This window comes from Balaenoptera physalus (assembly GCF_965194825.1).
Source record: "Balaenoptera physalus genome assembly, chromosome: 21".
NCBI lineage: Eukaryota > Metazoa > Chordata > Mammalia > Artiodactyla > Balaenopteridae > Balaenoptera > Balaenoptera physalus.
The window spans coordinates 30,737,698-30,755,643 of NC_138902.1; the positions used below are offsets into that span (position 1 = coordinate 30,737,698).

A 17,946-nucleotide genomic window follows, 5' to 3' on the forward strand; every position below is an offset into this window, starting at 1 on the left:
TGTGAATTGCTATTTTTCAGTGTTCCTGTGTGTCTGTGCTTTACCTAACAGTAAGATCAATAGGACACCAGGAATGGAAAGAAGTCAGCTCTGGGCTGCATTATTCACTTTCTATTAAACTTGACAGCTAATTTGCAAGTTCACACTTTTTTAATGCTAGAGTTCTTGAAACCCTGACAGCTGAACCCTTCTAACTCCAGCTAAGTATGAAAATAGAGAATGGAACCCAGAGGGTTCCCTTGCATTGGTATCATTTCCGAGGTATTATTTTGGTCAAAGACAGAAATTAATTCATGTTTACTGCTTTCTGGTAAAAGGGAATAGTATGAGGGCAGTGAGAGAAAAAGTAGAATTGGAAGTGTTATAAAACAAGCCTGAACATTCCACTGAGGGTCACAAAAAGAATTAAAAGACCAAAAATTTAATCAAAATTAATTTAACAAAATCAAGTTAAGTAAGGATCTTTCCTTAGACCCACTGATGGAATGTTTCAAATGCTTTTTCTATACAAAGAGACATTTAATCTGATAGAGCAAGTGGCATTTTTAAACCCCAGAAAAACTATTTATTCTTAGAAAAGAAGAAATCCTGGACATGTAGCCAGATATGGGAAAAAATATTTAAGGGGGAACATTTTTTGGCAGGAAAGAGAAAGAAAATAGTTTTGGTTTTTTTTTTTTCTGAATCACTTGGCAAAGCAGAAAGCTTAAAAATATTTCCCAGCTTGACCAGTTGCAAAACCACACAGCGTGTTTTGCCTTTCTGTTTGGGAAGAAGGAAAATCCTCGTCTGGAATGGGCTTATGAGTCCCATCACTTCCCATCTCCTGACGGGGATTAGTTCCATTAACTCCACTCCTGTTGGAATGCCTAAGCTGTCATCTGTCCTGACCCCAAATGAAACACATGGCATTCTGAGAAAGAAGTTAAAGCAGCCAATTTCTCAGAAAATATCTGAATGACCCTCAGAGGTTAACAGCACAATCATTTATACAAAAATTGCTTCAAATGTGGATCATGTGTTCTTCCAGGGTCGGCGGAGAATCTGTGTCTGCTAAAACTGCACACAAACAAGCTGCCCTGATTGGATTAGAAGCGTAGGCAGATGCTGGAGAAGAAGGCATGGAAATCACAAAAAATGTGCTATTACCATTCCTTCTTAACGCCATAGCTTTTCTCTCTCCATGCTTTTTGTCCCCTAGTGTGTTGTATTCCCTAAAGCAGTTTCATTGAGATGATTAAGCAACTAGAAAACTAGCTCTTCTAAACTAGTAATCCCTTGTGCTCTTTTGGTCTCGTATTTAAAGTCAACAAAGAGTGTTTCTATCTGCTGAGTGGAGAGTGGAAAGGTTTGTTTATTGAAAGGAAACTTCACAGTATTATTTTTTTTTTTTTCCATTTTACCTCTGAGCTCAACAAGAGGTCTGGGTCTTTAGGCAGCAGACACAACCTGATTTTGTGGGGATTTGGCTTTATCTGTGGGAAAGTCCTTTAATTCCTCCCATGATGTAAAACATAAATCCTCATAAAGATGCCTTACTTTCTCCGATGCTGGGAAGATACCGTATGTACCACACCTTCCCACCCAAGCTTCAGAATCAGAACCTTCAAAGTGTCAAGGGTCTTATAGAGTCTTTGAGAAGACAAAGTTTTAAGTTTTTTCTTATTTTTTATTTTTCAACGATAGAATTCACCTCCATTCTCCCTCCCTTAACTTTAACACAAAAAACAACAACAAGAAAAACACAACCTCATTTCTTTTGAATTGCACCTTATTGTCAGCAAGACCTCCCTAAACAGTACAGCCATTCTAGGGGAGGCGCAGGTTCTAAAGGAGCAGACCAAGTCTCGACGCTGATTGCGCTGATTGCGCTGATTGCAGGAGGGGAGCCCCGGCTGCTGGATGATCCCCCTGGCCTTCCACCTCCTCTCTCCTCCGGGCCTGGGTGGGGGTCAGCGCTACTGCTCTTCCCACCAGACCTCCTTAAGGCCCAAACCTGAGACTTGAAAGCAGTGGAAATTCTAGGTATAAATGCCAAGTCAAAACAATCATTGGAAAATCAACCTCTCCTTCTATTTCGCCCTGAAAAACAGTGAAAGAAGCAGTGCTTTGAAAGCCCTTAAATAATTGCCGAAAAGGGAGAAACCGTGGGCAATCTCAATAGCAACGAATGCTGCCAGTTCTTAGCCTGGTTACTATTCTTTAGTAAATGAGGTGAGAAGCTCAGTCTCATGAAGGTTGCGAAGAGCGACCCAGGACTCAGACATTTTTACTGTGCTTTACTCGACGTGTAACTTGAAGTAAGAATGTTAGCGATGGGAGCAAAGGGAGCAATTACAGTATTGCTAGGCAAGCATGTGCCGTTAGGTAAACTGGATCAGGATTTCTTGCTGGGGAGCCCTCCAGTTTACCTCAGTACGGGCCCTCAGTTCCCGATTCCAAGTCGCTGCTGAGAGTGGGTCGCCGTGTGGATGGCCCATCTCTGAATGGACGGCTCTTGAGCCCGGTCCTGGAGGACCCTTGGGTTGAGCGGGTTGTGTCAGAGCGGCCCTGTTATTATCAGAAACAACTGGAAGACTCATGGGGGCTGGGAGTCACCCACAGTACAAACCCTGCGCTGTGACCAGTCAGCTTTGGCTCCTTTGCAAAAGGCGTTTTGCCTGAAGCCTCATTTTCAGAGTCTGTGTTAAAGTACACAAACAGAACCGAGTGCTGTGGTCATTGAATGTCATTAGCTTCAACCTCCCCTTAAAGCTCACCCTCCCCTCCTATTTTTCCCGAGTCCCAGGTCTGCTCCGTGACCTCCAGAATACCCAGTTCCTTCATGTATAGACTTCCATATAGTTTGACCTTAATAGTCCCAGGGCACTCGCAGACAAGGGTAGACTTTTGTAGGGGAGGAACAATAATTTGCCCTCTATCCTTCTGAGTTCTTAGCTAAGACTCCTGTAATAAAAGACAGATAAACAAGAGAAAAACAAACAGAAGTTTATTAACATGTATACCTCATACATGTGGGAGGTACACAGGGAAAGATGAGAAACTCTCCAAGGTGGCTTAGAATTCAGGCTTAAATGCCATCTTCACAGGGAAAGGGGAGGGAGGATGTGGGCCTCTGAGGGGAGGGTAAATGATATTTAGGACGATGAATGGACCCTTAGAAGAATAGACAGGAGGTGTGATAGTTTGTGACAACATGTGTCTGGGTGTGGTGTTGACTTCTAGTCTCCTCTCCGGTGAGAAGAGTTCCTGTTTCCTGGTTGATGAAACTATCAGAGGGGATCTGTGACCATTGAGTTCCTTTCAGAGGATCTGTCTTTAGGCAGATAAGAGAGTTCAGAGAAAGCCTCTCCCTGCATTTGCTGTTTTTCAAGTGCCTACAGCTCAAAATAATGAATATACCAAAGCAGCATATCTTGGGGTAGTATATTCTGCGAGTGTTCACTTTTGAATGACAACACCAGTATGCTACTTGTTTGCCTTAGATGCAAAGCATACTTTTCCTTTTAGTTTCATACAAACCCAGACTTGCACTACAGCTGCTGCATGAAGGTTAGTGATTGGTGAGGCTGACACAACTACAAAGTTTATTGAGATGGCTCTTGATTGACTCAGTATCCAAGCTCTCAAGAAGCCATGATGAGCAAACCCTTTGGGACCGTTATGATGGGGCAGTTTTAATGCAGCCATAGCAGAGTACATCTGAGCCCTGCCTGTGTGGGAGACACAGCCCCACCCCTCCCCGGCCTGGACCTGGGTAACTGGGCACCTGTCAATGGCCCTACCATTGTGTGTGTGGGGGGGGATTAGCTAAGTTACTATAAAAGTTTGGAAAAGAGCTTGACACACGTGTTGGCTGCGATAGATACTATAATTGTGTTGCTGGGAACTCAGCAACATTAGTATTGTATTAAAAATCAAATTCTAAATATTTTCTGAGATATTTGTTCATTGCAACTGTTAAATAATCTGAACTTCGAGGCATGTGCACAGAACTTTAGTTTTCTGCAGGTAAACCATTTATTTTGATCCATGATAGATGAAGGGGACAAAATTACACACACACACACACACACACACACACACACACACACTCAAATACTTTAAAGATATAGTCCAGGAATGGTGATTTAACTGAAGTTTAACATAGAAGCAGATGCATTTTTTAATGAGGTTTCATCAGATATTATTTATAAACAGGTAGTTTAAACAGAATGAAGACTTGGAGAGATTTGGGGAGAGGGTTGCGTGCATGTGTATGTGTGTGTGTGTGTGTGTGTGTGTGTGTGTGTGCACGCGTGTGCAGTTTGCCTTTTTCCCTTGTCAGAATGGTTCCATTTAGGAAACAAGCTTTCTTCCCAAATTTGCAGATGTCTGCAAATAGTATTCTGCCCAGAAGGGAAAAAATAGCTTACTATGATTCATTTGAAGCACATCTCCTAGAATGTCAAAAGGGAGTACTTATTGCTGTGAGAAGATTGATTTAACTGCAGAAACAGGTATTGCTTCTCACCCTAAAATCAAGGCCTTCCCTTGAAACAGGTTGACTAGGCAATGCATCCTGACAAGATCTGAGGCCCCCTGACAAGTCCTCACTAGCCCCCAAGTAGCTCCCCACATCCCATGACCCTCGCTTCTGGGCTGGTCTGAAATTCCTGCCCACAGGGTCAATCCTATGTTTCAAAAATACAGATAACTTGCTTAAAATAGAGTTTACCTGAGAGAGGAGAGAGTGCTCAACTTCTGTTAGCATCTCTTAGAGCCTTAAATGGTCAGATAAGCTACTGCACCCCTTCAAGCAAGGTACAGAGAGCAGTCCCCGAGAGGTGATTTTCAATTTGTGAAAAGCGTCTGGGCAACGGAAATTTGAATTGTAGAGAAAGAAAGGATCAACAGCTGGTGAAACATCAAGGAAAGATCCTTTGAGGAGGGGTACCTAATGGGGTCTCCTTGCAGGATGAGTTGGCTGTGGGTAGAGGGAAGATAGCAGAGCACGCAGTGGGCGCAGGGGGAGAACACTCCAGAGAGCTGACTGGATCCTGCACGAAATGGGGTTGCCTCACTCTTACCCTTTATATCTCCTGCCTCCCCTATCTCCACATAGATTTGGGAAGGACTAGAAAAGCAAAGAGGAGATGGGAATGGTGGGTATAAAATATACTAACACTATAGTCTCTGCTATTCTGCCTACTTCCATTCTATTAAAACGCTCATCAGTGGTAATGAAGCTTTGTATGAGAAAGTTTGTTTTAAACAAAAGGGGCAAGGAAAGTGAAAATAAATCAGCAAAACAAATCAGGGCTTCCAAAGTCACACTGCCTGCTTCAGCCCCACCTGAGACCCACCCTGGGTAAAAAAGCCCCAATCTACCCTATTCTATGTAATTCTGGTGGCGAACTGTGGTATGTAACAAACTAAAACTAACGACAAGTATTTGCACAGTTTCTTTTTTGCAGCTGTTTCTTGTGAAGAAGGTATCAAACTTGGTCAAGGAGAAAGTGTATATACAATGATAAAGTTAAGTTTTCCTGAGTTTGATTTCATTGCTATTTTGGTTGTTTCGTGATCGTGGGGCCGATCCCACCCACCTATTTACTGTAACGTTTCTTTTCTAGAGCCAGAATAGGACAGACTCATATACCATTCTGATCTGGGTGCATTTCTTCAGAAGGTATGCTGTACTCACGGGGAATCGCGGCTGCCTGGGCTTGGGGCTGACAAGGCCAGGAGGAAATCTGTGCATGTATTTTAACAAAAAGATTTCCCAGGGAAGTTAAGGAAATAAAATGATGGGCACCAAAGAATATGCGGTTACTCTGACCTCTCCTTGACATTCATTCCTATCATGTCCCAGCAGAATTCTGTTGAGATTCTGCAGAGATACCTTTGATTTAAGCTGACTGATTTACAGGAGGCCAGTGGGGAAATGAGAGGAAGTGAGAAAGGGAGGCCAGAGCGATGGTTTTGGAATTCTTGACTCTGCCTTATTTCACAGTGGAATATTGTGCTGGGGGTCTTAGGAATACTGTGAGGAATCTATAACCGGGCCCCATCCTTGTCCTAAAAATCCTCCCATCTTGCTCTTCTCAGTTACAGCCACGCCCACATGGTCCCTACTTGTTACAGTGAGTGGATGTCTCTTGCTCACTGACACTTCACGGAGCACAGGGAATGCTCTGATCACCACAAGCATCCCTGATGGCAGGACTTCTAAGGCCCTCCAAGCCACCTACTTATGTTGAATTTTCCCTGGTGCAGCTGGGCTCCAATGGTGGATAGGACAGCAAGGCCCCACTTCCGGATGTCCCTGCCTGCTGCTTCAGGCTAGTTAGGTTGCTTCACCTGCTGATGCCCAGGCATGCTGGCTCTCTCTATGTCTCTGACACCACCCTGGCCAAATGCTGCCTGGATTTGGTTCCACCATATGGTGTTCATCTAACTCATCATGGAGGAATCTACCCAAATCTACCCCCGAAAAGGGCGAACTTAAGTAGTTCCTTTACCCCTGTGGACAAATTGTTGCAGCCTTAAATTGCAAAAGAAGAGATGCCTAAAGGATATATCCTAGGCACTGTATTTGTTTCCTAGGGCTGCCATAACAAAGTGCAACAAACTGAGTGGCCTAACACTAAAGAAACACCTTGTCTCGCAGTGTTGAAGGCTAGAAGTCCAAAATCAAGGTGTCAGCGGGGTCGTGCTGCCTCTACAGGCTCTAGGGAAGAACCCTTCTTGACCTTTCCGTGCTTCTGGTGGTTGCCAGAAGCCCTTGGTATCCCTTCGCTGATGGCAGCATCATTCCAATCTCTGCTTTTATTGTCATACAGTGGTGTTCCTTTTTCTTGTGTGTCTCTCTCCAGATCTCTCTCTCCTTAAAAGGACACCAGTCATTGGATTTAGGGCCCACCCTCATCCTCTCTGACCACATCCTAACTTGATTACATCTGCAAAGACCCTATTTCCAGATGAGGTCTCTTTCATAGGTACCAGGAGTAGGACTTCAACATACTGTTTTGGAGACACAGTTCACAGTACGATCACCACTCCTGGGCACTGTGTCTCCGAGCAAGAAGCAGCTTCTAAGTGTGTATCACAAGCTCAAAACACACCCTTCAGTCCCCAGACTCAGCACTCACCCCCTCCCACATCCTTGCAACTGACCTGCTCTGCGGGGTCCACGCAGGACTGTGGCCTAATGTCTCACTGGCAGGATGGGCCCACCTGGTCCAGGCTATTTCTGAGTGAGGTCAGAGCCCGGAGGACTAATCACCTCTCACTATCACTCATGCACTTTGGTCTACTCTGAACTTCAAGCCCGAAACTTACTTTTTCTGAAGTACTGTGATCATCCTTGGAATAGATCATTCTTTTTTCACATTCTTTCTGTCACACTTAGATGCCCTTCCAATCCACACACAATATTGAGATTTTCTTCCAAGGGAATGAGTTTTCCTAAAACTTCATGGGTCCCCTTGATTGTTCTGAATTTGGAGAGCTGCAGAATGCCCTGGAGTTACTTATTCCTATGCAGGCAATTTATAAGATCACCAATCTCCACTGAACTTTCCATTTTCTACTCCTATATTACTTTTAAAAGGAAAATTTTGACTTCCTCAACTGTAAATCGGGTTTTAAATGTGCATATTTTTCAAGAAAGCAGGTCAGATATCAGGGCACAGATATCACACTGTGGAATTTATTACTCATGATCTACAGTAACGATCTGTGTGACACTTTTAGTCCTCCATCTGCACACGGATTTGAGAGTACATCCAGAAAGAGACAGCAACAGAGGCGGAATGAGAGAGAGAGAAATTCCACTTTCTAAAAGTCAGTGCTTAGTCATTGCATCAGACTTTGTGTAAAGACAAAGAGAATGGGACTTCCCTGGTGGCGCAGTGGTTAAGAATCTGCCTACCAATGCAGGGGACATGGGTTCGATCCCTGGTCTGGGAAGATCCCACATGCCACAGAGCAACAAAGCCTGCACGCTACAACTACTGAGGCTGTGCTCTAGGGCCCGTAAGCCACAACTACTGAGCCCACGTGCCACAACTACTGAAGCCCGTGAGCCTAGAGCCCGTGCTCCACAACAAGAGAAGCCACCACAATGAGAAGCCCACGCACCACAACGAGGAGTAGCCCCCGCTCGCCACAACTAGAGAAAGCCTGTGTGCAGCAACAAAGACCCAACGCAGCCAAAAATAAATTAATTAATTAAGAAAAAAAAAAAAAGACAAAGAGAATCCTGCTGAAAAAGTAAATACCAAGAGGCTTAGTTAGGTATGACAATGCAAGACATTTTATAAATTTTTCATACCTAGGTACAAGCGAAAGTGATTTGTGAGACGGTAATTTTGCATTATGCTATGTTCAAAGACAATTGAAATTCCTCATTTGCATTAACCATCTGAGCTGTTTTCCATTTGGAGGAAAGTTCTATTCTGAGTTCCAGCTCCTCCCATATTAGGTGGGCAGCACTGGAGCCTCTGTATTTGAATCTGTCCAGATGCCACTGTGTATCAAAGTAAGTTTTACATATCCTAGGTGAAGGAAGGATTTAAATTAACCAATGGGACTTGGTTTTTTAAAACAGCCAGTTAAAGAATATGGATACTTGACCATGAGAAAAAGATACAAAATAGTGAGTGGCATGAGTCATTTGTTCCCTAATAGAAGGGAATGACCTGTTTAGTGGTTTTCACAGGAAAAATATCCAGTAAGCAGATAACATCAATTTAAAAAAAATATATCAGCATGACATTTTATCAGTAACAATGGAATTTGGGTAGAACACTGATGTGCAGCTAAGTCAGGATAAAGCCCCTTCCAGGTTTCAAGATGGTTGATATTTGCTCACCTGTTCCAGCAGGCAGGCAGGTGCCTGGAAGCCCAGCTCCAAAGGTGGGACAGCATTTAAAGCCTGGACCTCCTCAAGCCTGTGACTTCTGGGGCAGGGTCCTGAGCTGAGCTATTATTCCTGGGTTCTAGCTGCAAACCGCCTACTGCAAGCTGGGCTGCAGCAGTTCACATGAGGAATCTCTGACTGTCCTTTCTTGGAGGAACTTAAAAGGGACTTGCTCAAGGACTGCTTGTCAGAAATGCTGAGTCATCAGTATTCTAATACAATTCATCACATGCATACGTTGCCTTTCTTTGTGGAGATTCATAAGAGCTAAAGCACGACTTCTTAAAGTTTCTTGGCTGTCCTGACAGTGTCCCCCTGAGTGGAAGAAGGCATGCTTCACAAAAAAGAAAAAGACGATTTTTACAAAAATTCAACCTACCCGAGAGACGATGAAATGAACATTTGGAGATATTTTTCTCCTGCTCTTAAAAAAAACTCATAGTAACCTTTTTAAAAAACAAAATTGGAATTACACTGCATTGATTTGCATCTTCAATTTTACTTATTTTACTTCATTGTTTTGAGAATATTGTTCCCATTCATTAAGTATTCTTTGAAAATGTAAATTAATTAGCTGCACAGGGAGTTTACACTAAATAAGTAAATTACAATACAACCCAATGATAAATACTAAAAATTTTCTATCTCTTAATGCTAAAGGAGCCAGAAATTCTGCATTGAGTGTTGGATTTTGCTCATTCCCTCAAAAAAACTACGTTAAGTTATACCGTACATGAAATGTTATGGGGTTTTTTTTTCCCTACAAAGTAGATCATGATAATTCTAAAACTGGGCAGAACCACCTGGAATATGAGTCATTAGACTAAGTAAGAAGAAAAAGAGAAAGAGTAATAAAGTGTCTTCCCAGGAAACTGAAGATCTGCGTTATTCCTTGTATTTCACAGGCTGGAAACGAGCGATCTGGGCAAACGTTAGATCGGATGATTCTCTAGAATTAACTGACCCTGTGTATTTGTGACCCACTTGCCTACAGAACTGCGGCCATCATTTGACCTGAGGGTGAGGGGTGTTCTCCCCGAATCAGTTTAACGTAAGGACAAGGCACAGAGGAAGCGCTAAGCATCTAGCTCTGCTCTTTACTTATTCAGAAACTGGAAGGACGGAGAAACTGCAGAAGGAAATCCTGTCTCTAGCCCCTTCGAGGACAGTCCTCTGAAAGAGCAGAGATTTGCTTGGCTGGCTCGGAGAGAGCTGGGTAGAAAGTCCATGAAACATCTGGAGTCCTTTTGTTTTTCAAGTATACAGACTTTAAAGTGTTAGCAGCTTTATTCTGCGTATACTTGTTTAACACTGGTAGAACTTATACTTTACCACATAAGAAAATAAAGGAGAATAGGAAACAAAGAAGCAGTTTCTATGAATCGGAGATAAGGCCTTGATGTACAAGATAAGCAACTCCCAGTCACAGAATTCTTATCGTATGCTGTACCCTACGCTCAACACTTTACATATATTATCTAATTCTCACACAGTCAGTGGTAAATAGATATCATCATTCTATTCCGCAGCTGAGGAAGGAGAGACTGGAGGGCTGACTTCATCTACTGTCCCACTTAGTCCCTCAGAAAACATGCATTTGGCTCCTAATGTGTGACCAGCATGGTGTGAATGCGGGGGAATGTGGCCGGGAACACAGCCATCCCCTCTGCCTCCTTCCCGAGCGGCCAGGGATTTGCATCTGTCTGCCCATCTCCAAGGCACTGAACCCAACACTAATAGTGCTATTTAATAGAGAGACTTGTGTAGTCTCACAGGAGACCAGTAAGTAGCACTGTATCTTAATTTATTTTCTTCCTGATTTGAGAATCACCATGATTAACCTTAGAACTTGGAATGAGAATAACTAGTGCTATTGTGCATCATTCTGTGATGATGAGATGAAGGCAGGATTCATTTGGTTAACCAGATTTAGAAATAAAGCCCTATAGTTTTGCTGCTTCACCGAAAAGTCTTATCAACCACCATGGAAGAGACAAGAATGCTTACACTAAAAGAAATATCACCAGTATTTACCTAGAACACAAGATTCATCCCGATGACCAGAATTAGACAGAATGGCAAAGACAGAACCTTAGCAAAATATTTTCAAGTGATCCCCATCCACAAATACAGTTTTATTTGGCAAGCCAAGGGTCCACAGCAGGTGAAAACGTTTGCCTAGGTGACAGATGATAGAGCCAGGCAATCATTAATTCATGGCCACATTTTTCCATATACCATGCAATGGGCTTTTTTAGGGAACGCAGGCACTGGCACTATGGTAGATCTTCTGGTCCCCATAATGGAAGACAGAACCTTATCTGAGTCCTATTCTTGGGATGGTTGGATAAACCCACAGACCCAAAATACAAACACTTTGTTTTTGGAATAAAAATCTTTTTTTGAACTTTCTAAAAATGTCCACAAAAGTTATTCTCCATAGGTTTACTAAAACTCAGATTAATTTTAAGGCATTGACCATGTATATTTCAAGTGTTTTTTTAACATCAGACCCCTTGTCAAGGATTGTACCACCAGGGTGTGTTTAATCTTAAAAGTAAATCATATTTCTGTGAGAGTTAGTCATCAAAGAAAGCATAAAACCTGTCTGGAGCAGATTCAGGGGCAAACATTAATCAGTAATTCAAAACAGTGATTGAGGTGATTTTATTTGGGTTTAATTATTTTTCCTGAACAAGCTATTCCTCTTACTTTATCTTAAAATGTATAGCAAACCTGGTTTTATCAAAATAAAATATGCCTAATCATGGGACATTAATTGGAAATCAAGTTTTATTGTTGCATAATGGTTTAATAACCTTGATAAATAAGGCTTGTGTCCTAATGAACACATTTGGTTAAAGAAGCTTATTGAAATGAAATGAATCTCTTCAGGCATTTCTTTCTTAATGTAGGTACGATCTCATAAAAGGCTTAATTTGGTAATCTGGTAACAAAAATCATTAATTTTTCACTAACTTTGAAAAATATCAAAAGTATTGAAATAAACAAATAAAATTGACTCATTTAAATGCCAAGAGTATAATAAAAGCCAATTACTGAATTTATTAAAATCCTCCTAACTTCCTCTTGTATGTGAGTATTGTTACTTTGATAGTAAGCCATTAACACAATATGTTGACTCCGACACACCTATTTAGCTAGCCGTAATTGTGTAATCGGGAGCACCGAAGTAATAGCACCATTGATGCAAACTGAGGACATTCCTTAATAATCTGTCGACTTTTCAGAGGGGAAGAGAATTTGCTTGGATGAAGCTGTTTATATCACATCAGTGTTGACTGAAGTGAGTGACTCATTTAGTAACCATGGAAACAACGCCGAGGAGTATGAAGGGGGGAACAAGTGTGCAGGCTTCCAGATGCTGCTGCTTTTGTGGCAGCATCTGTTCAGGGATCCAGATCTGATTAGAAGCACATTTAATGTCTCAAAAAACCAAACTCATTTGGTTTTGCTTTCCTTTCACACTTTTGTTGTTTCTCTAGAATAGCCTCAAGTAAATATAAAACAAGGCAACCCAATACTTCACTCACAGGATCCTACGTTCTTTCCAGAAATGTGTCTCATATTTAAAGATGTGTGCCCAAATGTGCTAAAAACAGACCCTCCTCCCAGACACATTTTTACTACTTCTATTTCTGAAATTCCTGGTCAATCTCCAGGCTCCCATACTATATTTATCTTTATGTTTGTGTCTTTCTATAATATTTGTCTTGCATCTGTTTCTATGATTTTCTAATATATTAATATATATATGCTTATAGGACAAACAGACAAGAAAAGAACATCAAGAAAACAGGCAATCAATCTCCTTATTCACTCAACCTAAGTCAAGTTATATGTGTATATATATCTCTCCATACTTAAGTCTCTAACGTGGTTTCCAAAACTATCATCTGTTTAGTTTAAGTAGCACAGAGTTCCTATCAAGTAAGCTTTGTTAGATTAAGTATCTTAGGGGATAGATCTTTTAAAAATGATCCATGAAAACTTTGGGTTTTTTTCTATTTAAAATAAAATTCTACTAATATGTTCCTTTGATATTCAACCAGTATTAACTGAAAGTCTACTATGTATAAGGCACAATGAAGAACACGAAAGTGAATAAAGCATGGTCCTTGCCCTCAAGAAAACATAAACACAAATAACAGAAAGTAAGACAAGATAAAGTGGTGAAGACAAGGAATTATATTCACTTAAATGAAAGCAGGCAATTTATGTTATATATACAGCAGGCAACTTTGACGTGGACTTCCAAGAATGCGTGTGATTTTAAGAGTGATTAGGAGTAATCCCAATGGAGGAAACATATAAAAGATGTGACTCAAAATCATATCTGCCTCACCACACCAGTCATGCGTTCCTGGGAGACACGGACTGGTTTTGATGATCTGGGCACCCCTGAGACCCAGAACTATGTCAGAAACATGGTAGGCGCCCAGTTAAAATGTGCCTATTTAACTCGAAGGCTGAAACATAAAATGTGCATAAAAATGAGCAGCAAAAAGTCCAGTTTGGCTAAAGAACAGAATATGAGAAGGGAAATGGAATATAACATCTTGAAAATTATGATGGGAACATATTGTGCTGGGCTTGATTTGGAATGTATAAATAGATAATGTGAAGTCACTGGTCCTTTTCAAAAGATTAACCTTGCAACAGCTGCACCATCAAATCGAGGAAGAGAGAGAGATGGAAAGAGGGATTGAGAGACATGAGAGGGAAGACTAGAGATAGGCAAACCAATCAAAAGATTAATATGATAATTTGTTTGATAAAATGGAATTAAAATGACAGAGATGATGACCCTGAAATTAATAGTAGTAGTTACAAGAACTCTATGAACAATAGCAAAAAAGTGATAAATACAACAATAGCTAATATTTAATGATCAATGCTATACCCAGGCACAGAGTCAGAATTTCTATTAATTTACCTTTTGGGACTCTTACTATAAAGTTATAATTCACAAGTTTATAGGTGAGGACATTGAGACTTGGAGAGATTAAGTAACTCCCTGAAAGAAGCTCTTCTAGAAACTGTATTAGGATGTCACATTTTGTTTCATCCTCTGGAATAGAATTCTATGTGGTAGGTGTCAGAAACCCACATTTAGAAACTTTATCAAATGAAGATTCTCTTTTGAACACAAATAATTAGCTAGAATAGTCAGCACCAGTGGTAATAATCCCAAACTAGAATCTCTGCAGCATGGTGCTTTTTGCAGGATAATTCCCACCCTTTTGTAACTACTGGATGAGAGCAGGCTGTGACGGTTGATAGCTATTGACCCACAGAAGGCTGAAGTTCATTGTAAATATTAACAGGAGAAATGCTCGAAAATAGATGTCTAAATCTTTTTATGGAACTAGTCAAAGATTTACTGCAATTGCTTTTAAAAAAAGGCTCTCCATTAAAATATAAACTGGCAACACAATGTTATATGTGATTCACTTTTTAAAAAAATGTACTAAGCACGTAAGGTGTGCAAGGTGCTGAACTAGATGGAATGCGAGATACACAGTGAAAAAGAAATTAGCCTTAATCTCACATGTATCACAGTGAGAGAAACAGACAGACATGAAATAGATAAGTATTCTAGTATTGCCAAAGGAGAGTGTTTTGAGAACATAGAAAGAATAATGACAGTCAATGCATCAGGCATATGAACAAGCCAGTTTTAGAGTCTCTTTCTGTGTTTGAGGTTATGAGGAATACGTGCATGATTTCAGAGACTATTTTTTGCCTGGGGGAAAATAAATTGTATGTTACAGGATTTGAACAGATTAAAAACATTTTAAAAAGCACAGAAAGAAAGAGTAATTAATTAGGGAAAGGGAAGCCTTTAAGAATGGGTGGGAGTTAGGGAAACCAAAGGTTAAGGAAATTCTATACCCAGATTGGGAAAACAGCATGACCATCCATGGTGGGTTTGAGGAAGAGCAGGTAGACATGGCTGAAATGAGGGGCATGGTGGAAGATGAGATTGGAAAAGAAGGATGGCGTCAGATCAGGGGATGGCCTTACAGTCACACTAAATTGTTAGGAGTTGACCTTGGACAACAGAGAGCCCTGAGAAGTTTTGGAAGGAGCGACATAATTGGGCTAGGTTTTAGGAAGAGCCCTCTGGCAACAGTGTAAATGATGGTGAGGAGAAGTAGGAGAGTTAGGTTAGGTACCTCTACCTGAGATCTCAGAGACAAAGTATGGATCTGATCATTGGATGTTGCATTAGGAAACTGTTAGGTCAGTTCTGCAAATACCACAGCACTCCAGAAAATATTTGCTGTTGAAGGATAACGAGCTCCTTCTGGTAGCTATGAAGACCATTAACTAGCTGCTCATTCCTTTGTCTTCTTTCACTCTCTGTGCATAAAAATACTCCCAAGTAATCAATAAAAACACACCAAAGTGGTCCCAGCACAACTTAAGATCTAAAGTTATGGTGTCTTTTTTTTTTTTCTTAAAACACCCAAGCATCCTCAAAAAAAGCCAAAGATGCTATATGTAAGTCAAGAAGCCCAAGATCTTTTTTTTTTCTCCCAAGATTTTTTTAAAACTAAGCTTCTTGGATTGTTAACTTTACTTGGAAGTTGAAACAATGAAAGGTAATTTATACCCTCGAAACAGCTTCCTGCTGTCCAATTGTAAAGAAATTGGCCTTCAGAATAGAGGAGTGAAATGACCTGGAGTATTCAAGTAATTTGCTAACACAGAAATGCTAAAAACACTGAAAATTGTTATTTCCTGGGTATCTACCCTTTGTGTACATGGCACACCAAGAAAAGTTTAAAGTAAGTAAAGTGATTAAAAATATGAGGCTGCAGTGCACCTCTAGTCTATGGATTAATATACTGCCACTTTCTCCTCGCTCCTTATGAACCCAGGACCTTTACATCACAGAAGCAAGGTTAACGTCCTGCTCTGTGACTATGAACTCTACTGTTTCTTCCTCAGCTCTACAGAGATCACTGAACTAGAAAGATGCATGCTTAAAAAGGAAGCATTACAAAACTCCCCAAAGCTATAAAATTTCCAGTGTGAATAAGACACAGTTCCCACCTCGAGCCTCCAGATTCTGTATGCCTTAACAAACACTGGAAATTATTCTAAGGAAATTAATGGAATAAGACTTGGTAGTTCTTAAGGCAAATCAGCATCTCTGCTGCTTCTGGGTATTCGAACACACTTATACTGGTGCATTGGATCTTTTTTTTCCTCCTGGCTTCCTGTAAAGCTTCATAATTATTTTCTCACCATCCTCATAGAAACAGATTGCTCTGTTAATATCTACTACCTAGATTTAAGATTATTAGAACATACCCTGTTCTATGTAATCTGTAATTCAAACTAAATTGGTCTTATTCTCCAAAAACATAAGATTGTTTTCAAAGTTCTTAAGGGAGATAGAGCAAAAGAATCCTTTTCTTCGTGTTTTCAGTGAAGTTCCTGCTACGCTCCAGCAAGAAGGCATCTGTGTTATTTTAGGTGCTTACCTTTATGGCCAAAGTTGTGCCCAAAATACAATATACCTTTAAGTGGCTCTGGGATTGATTAATTTCTCAGATATTTTCCTTCTTCCCTCCATGATGATGTGAAATTCAGCTCTGGCCCACTTCAGCTATTACACAAAATAAAATTATACTGAGTCTTACAAAACTGGCTATTTTTCTGGCACTTTGGGTGCCCATTTTGGGTAGAGTTTTGGGTAACAGTAAAGGAGGGTTAAGAAAAGCTCAGGTGTTTCTGGTGAGTAGACACTTAATATCAAGTATTCTCAATGCTTCAGCCATTAGTTAAAGGGAAAAGGAGATGAAGTTCTTAGGCCCAGCACAGGGATGAAGGGAAAGGACCTCTCTGCTCTCTTTCAAGTCCTACTCTTTCAACAGCTTTCTCAAAATTCTGTCCCAGAATAACTTATGATCCATGCCTGATTATTTTTTATCACCAGTCACATGCCACAAACAGACTAATTGTAGAGCACAATTCTGCCAAGGCTGAAGTGATATTCAGGATTTCCACACCTCTAAAGATATCCAGAAAGGCAACATAGCTGCGTCATGCTAAACTCAATTAGAATAAGTTCCAGAAACACTTTTCCAAATAATACCACTTTCTAATTAAATAATCATGTTAATAATAATAATTTAAAATAAATCTAATTGTTCATAGCTGATTAGGATTGAAGAAGCATTTTGAGATCCAAAGAATTAGGAACTCTCCTATCTCATTATACTTTCATTTAAAAAAAACAAAACTCAAAAAGTAACACATTCTTCCCTGACAACATGGTCATAGCTGTTTCATCACCCTGTCTAGGGCCAGTGACAAAACATGATCTCCTTTCTATTTATCTTTTGCAGATTATTCTGAAGTACGATTTGTTCTAACAGCTGTTACAGAACTCATGACCTTTTGACAGGTATCAACGGTGCCCATTTATATAATTACGTGGGACTTTAATTATTGTTTTGGCTAAAATCCAAACAACTTCTCGTTTTTCTCCCTTACTACATTCTACTACCATTAAGAAAGCTGTTCTGGAGAAAAATTATAATCTCGCACGATAGTTTTCTTTAAATTATTTGGAAGTTGAGCAACATAGGAATAAAAGTCTATAATTTCTAAGAGGAAGACCTCAGTTCTCTGGAACGGGGCTTTTCCTCAGGTGATTGGTTTAGTCTCCTAAAAAAGTTCTTGTTTTCCTCATTTTTTTCAGTGCATGTCAATACAGAAACCATTTTTCTCTCCAGAAAGATCTGGGTATTTTTTTCTTCTAATTTACGGTAAAATACTTGGTTTATTTGAAACTGTGGCCTCGGGTTCATCTTCTGGTTATACCCCCAAAATTCTTTCTCCATAATTGTTTGGTTCTCAACCCCGTTTGCATTTCACATCTGGATCAAAATTCCAATTAAAAGTGACAAAACAGGAACGAGGGCAAGACTTTCACTGGTTGCTCCAGAAAGTTTGCTTACACAAGCTTCAAAGAGCCGCTACCTGTTGTTATTCTTTGAGAA

The 17,946-nt window shown here is 40.4% G+C and overlaps 2 protein-coding genes across 40 annotated transcripts in view; one reads left to right on the forward strand and one right to left on the reverse strand.

Annotated features, from left to right (window-relative positions):
- Window positions 1-17,946, reverse strand: part of TLR3 (toll like receptor 3) — a 358,863-nt gene that overhangs the window by 252,066 nt on the left and 88,851 nt on the right. The window lies entirely within an intron of this gene.
- SORBS2 (sorbin and SH3 domain containing 2) overlaps window positions 1-17,946 on the forward strand; it is a 202,842-nt gene that overhangs the window by 62,341 nt on the left and 122,555 nt on the right. For 3 of the 39 annotated variants that reach the window (XM_082444762.1, XM_082444744.1, XM_082444757.1), the window contains exon 3: window positions 5,616-5,671. The exons of the other annotated variants lie outside the window; for them this stretch is intronic. The gene's annotated coding sequence lies outside the window, so the exon portion shown is untranslated. The remainder of the gene's footprint in view (window positions 1-5,615; window positions 5,672-17,946) is intronic. 39 annotated transcript variants of the gene reach the window in all.